Below are 11,361 nucleotides of genomic sequence, written 5' to 3'. Positions count from 1 at the left end.
TGTGCCTCATCCCACAGAATAATCAAAAGGGGACCAGAGACCAACCACCTAGAGTCCCTGGGATGCTTCTAAGGAGGGACTTTCAGTAGGTGGAGAGACCCTCGAGGGAGAGATTCTTCCACGAACAGAGAGAGGTTTTCTCGTGGCCTCAGATGGAGCTTACACCACAGGTGTGATGCAGCGCAGCCCCTGCACGTGGGGTCTGGAACCCCAGCCCCTCCTCACCGTGGCACCCCAGGCAGCCCCTTCATTCTCCCATCCTCTGTGTCTTCTCTGAATCCCTAGCAGCTGACTTGGCTGGGAGGCCCTGAGCGCTGTGCCCACCGTCAGCTGTCAGGGAGCAGTGGTGTTCTCTGGGCGTCTGGGTGGTCTGGGGATTCACAGGGAGCCCAGCCGGGCGCAGGGTACAGCAAGGCGGGGGAAAGGAGGCTGCAGAGCCCACGGGCAGTGCTGAACCACGGGCAGACAGCGGTGGGGCCGTCCATTCTCCTGCCCCTGCTGTGACCTCAATGCTCTTGTCAGACCCTGAGTGGAGGACTCTGATGGGGTCAGAGGGCTCCAGTCCTCCCCAGGGCACTGCTCGGTGACAGGGAAACTTCATGGCCCACTGAGCTTGTCGTCCAGCCCAAGGAAGGCAGCCTTTGGCTGGTGGCCCGGGCCCAGTTCCCGCCGGGTGTGACCATGCGACCTGAGCTATGTGACACAGAGCGTGGCAACTTGCATGCTGGCTGCCTCTTCTGCCATGGCTGTGGGGCCTGGCTGGCCCCTGTGCTCTCGGACAGCTGGGCTTGTGGCCGTTGGCCCAGCTAGCAAGGAAAGGGCCTTGACTTGTGCCTGGCGTGTGGCAGACCCTCCGCTCACGGGAGGTGACTGAGTACAGGACTGAGTTGGAGCTCACTAACCCCAGTTTCCAGAATCGTGTGTATGTGGTGCCCATCCTGGGGGCTGTATTTTTTTTTTTTTTTTTAAGACAACAAAAGAAAAAAGAAGAGTATCTTTCTCAAGGTGTAAGTAACTCTTCACATCTATTCCCAGGGCACAGAGGAGTGAGCATTCTTGATGTTTTCTCGAGGTTTCTTAGAGGAAATCTCTCACCCATTCTTGCGGGTGTGGCACTTGGCTGCTGGGAACAGACACAGTTTATCTTGCAGAAAAACTGTTTTGCAAGAGGTTTCCCACAATTATGGTCTAGGGAGGGTCCCTGCCAGCTTTTCTTAGTCACTTGGGCTTCGGAGGGGGAAGGTGGGTTTTTTTTTTGTTGTTCTCTCTTTTTTTTTAATCTAAAGGCGAGAGCCATCTGGGAGCAGGCACACATGGGTAATTACCCGAGTTAGGAGACAAAAGGACTGCTGATCAGCAGTTCTCAGTGCCGCTGCAGGTGGCTGATGGCTTTTGGTGGAATGTCACCAAGTGCTCAGGCTGGGCGGTGAGTCAGAAATCCTTAGGTCACTTGCGGTTTTCTTTCATGGTTTTGCTGTGACTATTAACTTGTTTTTACTTAACAAGAAAAACAGGTGCCTGGGTGTCTGTTTGAAACCGTGTTGCCCTGCTCTTAACAGCTTACTGTAGTCACATGGCAGCCCCGGTTCGGTTGGCACTAAATGGATAACTGAAAATAAGGAGTAGCCAGCAAGCCCTTTAGACAGGGCATCCCTGGGCACCAGGACCAGGCCTGGAACCTCAGATCCTTGTGAGGTTCCTGAGGAGGGAAAGTGAGCTTGGATTAATCAATTGGGCGATGGACTTGAGCTGCCCACTTGTTGCCCTCGCAGGGCCCTCTGGAGCGAATGCCCCCCGTGGAAGGGAGCACGTGTGCTCTGACCTTGGCTTTGATTTTTTACAGGCCACCTGGATGGGCTGACGGCTCTCACCTTGAGTTCCGTAGCCTTTGGGATGGAAATAAAAGCAGCGCATTTGTCCAAACACTGCTTTGGGGCGTCTTTCCACCTGGCCAGGCAGCCAGGCATGGAAACACTCTTGTGTTTCCAGGACCTGAGGATGCACAGGACCTCCCGCCTCCCCGGCTGCAGGTGCTGGCTGCTTCCCTCGGGTCCTAAGACCTGAAAGGATGAGTTTCAGGCTTTACTGAAAAGACCTTCAGAAATGAGAATATTTGGCTTCAATCAAGTCTGCTCTATTTGCAGGGATGAAAGAGAAGGAAGGTGCCAGCTTGAACCCGTGGCCTTGGGACTGGAAGTGGCTGGGACCTGCCAGAAAAACATAGACCTTTTTTACCAGGAGTTAAAAGTGGCCCCAGATGTCCTCCTTTTGGCCTGTCCTCACTGTACCTGCATTATAACTATGTTCATGACCTTTAGTCACGGAGAACGGCAGGATTAGGGTTTTCATCCGCTGCTGGCAGCACAGGTGGTTGGGCTGCCAGTGATTGCCCAGCGTGTAACTTCCCAGTTGTCTGCCACCAAGCCAAGGCTGCAGGGTCCCCTGGAAATTGTGGGGTGCTTGGACTTTTCCCTCTGTGGCTGGGAGCTCCCAAGATTTGCTGCCTAGCCATGTCACCACAGCTGGCAGGAAGAATCAGGGTGGCTGGATGAGTCAGACACTCTAGGATATTAGAGATGAATGTCACAGAGGTCATGTCTGAGGGATACGGCAGGCACAGCACTGCAACCAGCTGCTCTCCAGGAGGTGCCAGTGGTACAACCGGGAGAAAGAGTGGCTGCAAGTCCCCCTTGCTTTCTTCCCTGCTGTGTCCCCAGTCCTCGAACGTGCATAGTACACAGTAGTTAATTCATTGGTGGGATGAATCCATTTTCTTCTTTTTGGGAGGAAAGAGGCGGTGCAGGGGGGCACCTGTCAATGCGTCACTCGTCTCTTTACAGGCTATCTTTTATCTTCCTGTCCCCATATGTGATTATTGGAGGGACGTGGAATGGTGTAAGCAAGAGGGCTGTTGTCAATGAATGAGTAGATCAGATTGGGGCTCCTGGGCCCCTGCCCTGCCCTCGCCAACGGGTGGATTGCCTGTGGGAAGCAGGGCTGGAGCGGGGCCTGCAGGAACCCTGGGCAATTGGGCAATGGTGGGGAAGCCGGCTGATGCAAATGACGAAACAAGTGGCTTGTGGATAAAGTGTTCTCTCCAGCATGTATTTGCCAGAGGCTGAAAATTCATCAGGATGAGGCCCAGCATGTGCTGGAAGCTGCCCTTGCAGCAAGTGGGAGATTCCTTCAGTAGCTGCAATTCCACACTCAGGGAGCCTGTGGTCAAGAGGCCTCCGGTGGCCTCACTCCAGCCAACGAAGCCGGAAGGAGCTGCTATGCAAAGGCTGACAGCTTTGAAAGTCTGAGCTTTCTCTTAGGTGCTGGGAGCCCCTTCAACTTCTGAGCGCGTGGATGAGATGAGGCTAGGTGGGGAGACGTCCACCTTGCTGGCCACACTCATCACGTGCAGAGATGGCTCTGTGACCTGGTCACCGGAGGCATTTGTCATGCTCATGGGGACCATGAAAACCCTGAGACCCGGAGGCTCAGGGTGAGAGGTGGACAAGGGTCTTAAAATCCACATGAGCTACTTAGGGTTCCCTTGATTCACTCGCGTGGATGGAGCACCTATTGCACATGAGTAACTGGACCAGGCTCTAAGGACAAAGCTGTTGCTGGTAACAGATAAGATCAGACGTCTGAACAGGAGCTGCTGTCACCTGCCCGGAGCCTGAAGGTGTTTCTTAGGGAAACAGGGGAGGGGCGGCCCTTAGAAACTGCCAACAGAAGAGAAGTGTTTATTCTTTTATTTAAAAAGTCCAGTCCCTGGTTTTTGTTGTTCCATCTGGCGGTAGCTCTAGACGCATAATTGCCCCAACACGCTTGCCTTCCGCTTACCTGCTCAGCCTCATCTTCCCATCTAAGATGGGCTTGGGCGCAACACGTGGAGGGTTGGTGCCCAGAAGAGGAAACAGGAGGAGAGGAGACCCCACAAAGCAGCCTGATGGCGCCCCCTCCTCTGTCTAACTGGCTTCCAAGGAAACCAAGGTGTGTCTGGGGCGAGCCTTGCTGTGTGTGTTCCACTGTCCCTTTCCTCCTAGTGACAGGCAGTGCATTCCCCTTATTCTCCCATTGTGTCAAATGACCGCCATCTTCCCTTCGGCCATAGTCAACGCTCCACCAGAAGGAGTTCTCACTTTGTGCCAAGTAGCGTGTGGCCGGGGGAGAGAGCACCAGGCCTGCTCTGTCCTCAGAGAGCTCTTCCTTCAGGAAAGAGAAAGGAGCACAGGAAGCCCAGTGCAGACCCTCCCAGCACAAGCCACGTGCTCCCGCTCTGAGCAGTTGAGAGGCCTTGAGTTGTGGACGTGTGGGAGGTGTTCCTCCTAATTTGGGTCTCCCTTCCCAAGAATCTGTGAGCCCACTCGTTCAGGAGAGAGTGAGTCGTGAAAACCACTTTAACACAATGTCTTAGAGAGAACGGTGGACCAACAGTACCTAAAATCCTTTAACATGGTGTCCGTGTGGGGATTTCCTTCCCCTGTTCTCAAGGCCACCTCGAGGGGAGGCAATTTCCTGCCCCCCATCTCTGGCAGTGTTGGGGTGAACGCTTTGTTTTTCTCCACCCAACTTACTGACCTGCCCCCCGGGGAGAAGCCATGTCGTGTCTGACTGGGGAGACTGGTGACAGCCTGAATATGTTGAGCTGCATTTACAAGGGTGGCCACCATTTTGTTTTCATCAATGTTCTCTTTCACCCACGTGCACACCACTATCATCTCACTCCTTTAGGTATGGCCAGGGCTGCTCTCTGCTGCCTTTCCAGAGGACAAGCATCTCTGGGGTAGACTCATTCTCTCTCACAGTCCATTTCTTTCCTGCCATCTGCAGGACCTGTGGGCCAGGCATAGCATTTTACAGAGTGCGCAGCAGACCCAGCCTCCCCTCCGGCAGGTCCATGGCCTGGACTTGGGTGGTGATGCTCGGAGCCTCCAGGTTGGCCTCTGGGACCAACCACATTCTCCAATCCAGCTTTTTCACGGAGCTAGGAACTCTGCAGCTTTTGGGCCACTTATTCCTTATTTTCATCAAGTTTCTTTCACGTGTGGGCTGTAAGATTTCAAGGAAACACAGTTTTCTTGAGCACTGACTTATCACAAATACTCTTAGAAGTGACAGCATTTAGTAACAAGTGTGCCTTCCATGTCCTTGTTGTAGAGACATCTGATGAGCTGCGTTGTCTTTGCTTCATTGAGTCTGGGGCCTCAGCTGCGCAGATGGAAAGGCTGGTGTTGATGCCATGCTGAGGGCTGGAGTCATCCAAAGACTCGTTTGTATTTGTAGAAGTTGATGCTGGTCATCAGCTGGGAATTCGGCTGGCACTGTTGGCCAAAACAACTATGTGAGGCCTGAGCTTTCTTTCAGCAGGGCAGCCTCAGAGGGTCGGACTTCTTCTCTTGGGCTCAGGATTCCAACCACAAGATGGAAACTGCCTCACCTTTTTATGACCCAGCTTTGGAAACCTGGTGTGGCACTTTAGCTGCATGCTTTTGGTCATAAGCAAGTCTCAAGCCTGCCTCTCGAGGAAAGGAATCACATCCCACCTCTTGAGGAAGGTTCTGGAAGAGCATGTGGTGGGGACGTATTCCTGTGGCCACCTTTGGAAACACACTCTGCCACAGAACAGAGAGAAGGGAACTGCCAATGTTCCCTATTGTGTCTGTCTAGGTCTACCGGCAGCACCAGGTTGAGACGAGCAGAAGCTGGCGAGACAGCTCTTGGGAACAACCAGTGACAGAGAGGGTGGTGGGTTTCTCGTATGTTTGAAATACCCATGTAGAGGGCAGGGGGCTCAGGGACCGTGGCTTTGGGATATTGTTTACTGGCTGCACGTTCTGTTCTGGACTCTTAAATCTCAGCTCTTGCATTATGCGGCTAAGCAGCCCTCCCCTTTACATTTTGGGCCCAAAATACTGCCAGGAAGGGGTGGCAACAGTTTTCCATGAAAATGCCTTGTGCGGTGCCTGGGACCTAGTACATGCCTGACAAATAAGGCCATTATTATCCTGGTCTGACTCTCTCATAATCTGTAATGAGTGCTCCAGGCAGGGGAGCAACAGGCCCTTCTCTTTTCAGACCTATCTGAAGATGGAAATACGTGAAGGAGGTTTCCACCTGACCACTGCCTTGCGGATTTAAAAAGCTGACTCTCACTCGTAAAAATTGCTGAGAGGCGAGGAGCTTGGTGATAATTTTAATATTCAGTGTCTATTTAAATAGGTAGAAAACTGCCTTATTTTAAATACTTTATATTCTAAGTACTTTTTTATTATGTTGTATTGGGCATCTGCTTCATAAATATATCTTATGTGTGGTAAATATAATTTTTTTTTAAAGTATCTATATTCTAGGATCCTGTCATATCGTTTTCTTGGGCCTGCGTGCTGGATGTCCATCACCATTGCTGTAGGAAAGAAAGTTCATTGGCTCCTCCACTATCTGAACTAAACTGAATGGAAATATCTCAAGGGCAGGTAAATTTGGGCTGAAAGGCTTGAACTTCAGGGCCTCAATAACTTTTATTGTAGGGGTTTTTTCCCCTTCTTTTTATGTCTGTCATGTTTTTGTGTGTGTGTGTGTGTGTGTGTGTGTGGAGGAAGATGGTCCCTGAGCTAACATCTGTTGCCAATCTTCCTCTTTTTGCTTGAGGAAGATGGTCCCTGAGCTAACATGTGTGCCAATCTTCCTCTACTTTGTATACAGGATGCCACCACTGCAGGGCTTGATGAGTGGTATGTAGGTCCACGCCCAGGATCTGAACCTGCGAATCCCAGGCTGTTGAAGCGGAGTGTGTGAACTTAACCACTCTGCCACCGGGCTGGCCCCTATGTCTATCATGTTTTGATATTTAGAAGCCTAGATTCAAAGCAGTAGCCTTGTGGGGACCTAGCGCATGACCTGGAATGCCAGCAAACAGACACATGTGGGTGTACATTCTCCGCTGGATGGGTCCAAGACCAGGAGGACAGGAAGTCTGCCAGCTTGAATGCCAACATCAAGTAGGCAGATGGTCCTGGCAAAGTTAGCAGCCTTTAAAAGTCATGTTTTCCAAGAATATTTAATGACAGAGGGAAATATGATCTAATGGTAAGTGAATTGTATCCAAGCTCCGAACTGTGTACCCTGGACGGTCTGGGGAGTCAGCTAGAACAACCACAGGCACGAGGCGGTGCCAGCCAAACCCTGCTTACTCATTCCTGAGGAAGGGGAGATGGGGAGGAAGCCCCCACAGGAGGGGCAGAGCCCTCGAGATTAGTTAACGCCTGACTGACAGAGTCAGAGAGGAGGAGGATCTTGACAGGCAACCAGGAGGTGAGACTGCTAGAAGGGGACTGGGGACACTATAGGGAAAGCTCATTGCTGTGGACCATTTTCCCATGAGTTGGCCCTGGGCGTGTCATCCCCAACCTATCCTGCATGTTTGACTGGAGGCCATCGGTTGCTGACCTCTTGTTTGGCATTCCTTTGGGCTCCCCTAAAGTCCTGTCTGTATGGTTCTTATCTTATTTTAGAGTACCGTTTGAGAGGTAACTTGAATGCAGTCTAGTCCCACAACTAGAAGCTCAGCTTAAATGAATCTACGTGGCTTCAAAAATAAATCGCACGCGTGTTTTTCGGTCGTCATCACTAACAGTTGTCAATAACTTGCTTTGGGAGGAGTTGCTCATCTCCGTGGGCTTAAGATGTTCACACGAATGGAAGCTGTTAACACGGATTGGTGTGGCCTTCGCAGACAGAGGTGCTTATTTATTTACAGACTTTGGTTTAGATAGAAATGAAAGGAGAGGAAATCGTTTGTATTATGAAGGTGAGGAAATGGAAAAAACCAAATTCTGGTTCAAAGGGACTGCTTTCTGTGTGCCATTGGCCCGTCGCTGCCGCCCCCGCAACCCCAGGTCACTTAGGGAGAGAATGAGGAGGAGAGCAAGGGGTTCCGACTGTCCTTCAGGGCCCTGGCAACCGGGGGCTCGGCCGCCTCTGTGGCTGCGTGGTATTCAGGCGGAGGGCATCCTAGTGCTCGCTGGTCAGGCAGTCGTCTGCCCTTACCCGCTTCCTCCAAAGTTAGTTACAGGTTTCACGGCGTTAATTGGGATGTGTCTAAATTCCTTATCAAGGGAAAAGTTTTGGACACTTTTGTAAACAAAAAGACAAAGAAAAAAAGCTGGTATGATTTCGGGGCTGGCCCCGTGGCCGAGTGGTTAAGTTCGCGCGCTCCGCTGCAGGCGGCCCAGTGTTTCGTTGGTTTGAATCCTGGGCGTGGACATGGCGCTGCTCATCAAACCACGCTGAGGCAGCATCCCACATGCCACAACTAGAAGGACCCACAACAAAGAATATACAACTACGTACCGGGAGGCTTTGGGGAGAAAAAGGAAAAAAAATAAAATCTTTAAAAAAAAAAAAGCTGGTATGATTTCAAGAGGAATACATGTTTGTTGTTGACAATTTGCATGTTGACTCTGCCATAGTCCTTTTGGTTCTTTTTTTAAAAAACTTTTATCTGGATTTATTATAGATCCACAGGAAGTTGCAAAGATAGTGCAGATACAGTTTGTCTTACAGAATTATGGTCCAATACCAAACCGGGAAACTGGTCTTGGTGCAACATGCATTTATAGTTTTATGTCATTCTACTGCATAGATGCCTGAAACTGCCACCACAATCAGAATACAGAAAAGCCCCATCACCACGCAGATCCCCTCATGCTCCCCCTTACAGTCACATTCCTCTCTCTCGCCACCGTCCCTAACGCCTAGCAACCACTAATCTGTTTTCCATGTCTGTTGTTATTATTTTGAAAATGTTGTGAAGACGGAATCATACCGTACGTGACCTTATGAGGCTGCATTTTCTCTATCAGCAGAATTCCCTTGAGACCCATCCAAGTTGTCACATGTACCAATAGTCCATCCCTTTTGCTTGCAGAGCAGAGCTCTACTGTGATGCTTAATTTTATGTGTCAACTTGGCTAGGTGATGGGACCCAGACATTTGATCAAAGACTATTCCAGATATTTCTGTGAAGATATTTTTAAGGTGAGATTAACAGTTAAGTCAGTAGACTTTGAGTAAAGCAGATTACTCTCAATAATGTGGGTGGCCCTCATCCAATCGGTTGTAGGCCTTAAAAGAACAAAGACTGACCTCTCCCAAGGAAGACAGTGCTGCCAGCAGACTGCCTTCAGATGTGAGCTGCAGCCATAACTCTCCTGCGGGCCTCCAGCCTGCCAGCCTAGCTGCGGATTTTGGACTTCACAGCCTCTGCAAATGCGTGAGCCAATTCCTTAAAATAAATCGGCTTTCTCTCTCTCCATCCTATTGGTCCTGTTTCTCTGACTAATATAGATTTTGGTGCTGAGAGTTTTCCTAGAAGAACAGAAACTGAAGGGAGTTTTCTGAATTGGTTCTGGGGTTTCTGGAATTAGTTCTCTAATCTGATTACATCTGAAGGACAAGTGGAAGCCGCTAGAATCACCTCTACCAAGGAAAACCAAAAGCAGTAGCACGTGCCCAGGGGGCTGCAGAAATTAGTGCCACCATCAAGGACTTGAGAGATGCAGGGGTGGGGATTCCCACCACATCCCCATTCAACTCTCCTGTTTCGTCTCTGCAGAAGACAGATGGATCCTGGAGAATGATAGTGGATTATTCTAAGTGTAACCAGGTGGTGACCTCACAGCTGCTGTGCCAGATGGTTTCATTGCTTGAGTAAATTAAAACACTCCCTGGTACCTGGTGTCCAGCTATTGATCTGGTAAATCCTTTCTCTCCATACTTGTCCGTAAGATTCACTAGAAGTAGTTTGTTTTCAGCTGGCGAGGCCAGCAACACATCTTCACTGTTCTAGCTCAGGGCTATGTCAACTCTCCAGCTCTGTGTCATGATTTAGTTCACAGAGATCTTGATCGCCTTTCCCTTCCACAAGAAATCACACTGATCCATTACACTGATGACCTTATGCTGATTGGACCCAGCGAGTAAGAAGTAGCCACTACGCTAAACTTATTGGTAAAATGTTTGTGTGGCAGGGAGTGGGAATAAACTAAAAAAAAATTTAGGGGCCTTCTACTTCAGTGAAATTTCTTGGGGTGCAGTGGTGTGGGGCATGTTGAGATAGCCCTTCTAAGGCGAAGGTTGCATCTGGCCCATCCTACAACCAAAATAGAGGCACAGCGGCCAGGGGGCCTCTTTGGATTTTGGAGGGAACATACTCCTCCTTTGGGTGTGCTACTCCAGCCCATTTACGGAGTGACCCAAAAAGCTGCTAGTTTTGAGTGGGGACCAGAACAAGAGAAGGCTCTGCAATGGGTCCAGGCTGCTGCGCTCGCTGCTCCGTCACTTGGGCCATAAGATGAAGCAGACCCAATGGTGATGGAGGATGTCAGTGGCTGACAGGGAAGCTGTTGGGAGCCTTGGCAGACCCCTCTAGGTGAATCACAGTGCAGGCCTTTCAGATTTTGGAGTGAAGCCCTGCTATCCTCTGCAGATAGCTACTCTTTCTTTGAGAAATAGTTCTTGGTCTGCTACTGGGTCTTAGTAGAGACTGAATGTTTAACCATGAGCCACCAAGTTACCATGCGACCTGAGCTGCCCATCATGAACTGGGTATTATCTGACCCACCAAGTCATAAATTTGGATGTGCACCGCAATATTCCATCATCAAATGGGAGTGGTACCTACATGAGAGGGCCTGAGCAGTCCCTGAAGGCACAAACGTGTTATATGAAGAAGTGGCTCAGGTGCCCACGCTTCCCACTCCTGCGACACTACCTTTTCTCTCCCAGCCTGTGCCTGTGGCTTCATGGGGAGTTCCCCACAGTCAGAGGAGAGTTGGGCCTGGTTTATAGATGGTTCCGGCAATACGCAGGAAGCACCTGGAAGTGGACAGCTGCAGCTCTACAGCCCTTCCTGGGACATCGTCTCCGTGGCCAGATCTTCAGGCAGTGCACCTGGTGGTTCATTTTGCTTGGAAAGAGAAATGGCCAGATGTGCGATTATATACTGATTCATGGGCTGCGGCCAACGGTCAGGGACTCAGAAGGAACATGATTGGAAAATTGGTGACAGAGATCCAGGAGGAGATGTGTGGCTAGATGTCTCTGAATGGGCAAAGAACATGAAGATATTTACATCCCATGTGAATGCTCACCAAAGGGTGACCTCAGCAGAGGAAGATTTTAATAATCAAGTGGATAGGATGACCAAATTTCTGGATACCAGTCAGCCTCCTTCCCAGACACCCCTGTCATCACCAAATGGGCTGATGAACAAAGTGGTCATGGTGGCAGGGATGGGCTCAGCAACACGGGCTTCCACTCACCAAAGCTGACCTGGTTACAGCTGATGCTGAGTGACCAGCTGCT

The 11,361-nt window shown here is 50.4% G+C and overlaps 1 long non-coding RNA gene across 5 annotated transcripts; it reads left to right on the top strand.

Moving 5' to 3' along the window:
- The first annotated feature begins 688 nt into the window (after positions 1 to 688).
- Positions 689 to 10,987, top strand: LOC139075699 (uncharacterized). Of its 5 annotated transcripts, none has more exons than XR_011526362.1 (3): positions 689 to 1,007; positions 1,844 to 7,017; positions 7,509 to 10,987. It is a non-coding gene; the product is annotated as an uncharacterized lncRNA (long non-coding RNA). The 5 variants fall into 5 exon arrangements; XR_011526363.1 differs by having other exon boundaries at positions 1,844 to 6,470; positions 6,700 to 10,985; XR_011526361.1 differs by having other exon boundaries at positions 1,844 to 7,735; positions 8,220 to 10,985.
- The last annotated feature ends 374 nt before the right edge of the window (positions 10,988 to 11,361 follow it).

Source organism: Equus przewalskii, chromosome 14 (assembly GCF_037783145.1).
Source record: "Equus przewalskii isolate Varuska chromosome 14, EquPr2, whole genome shotgun sequence".
In the NCBI taxonomy this organism is placed as follows: Eukaryota; Metazoa; Chordata; class Mammalia; order Perissodactyla; family Equidae; genus Equus; species Equus przewalskii.
Note: the sequence above shows the minus strand (reverse complement) of the source record. Positions and strands in the feature narration are given on the sequence as shown.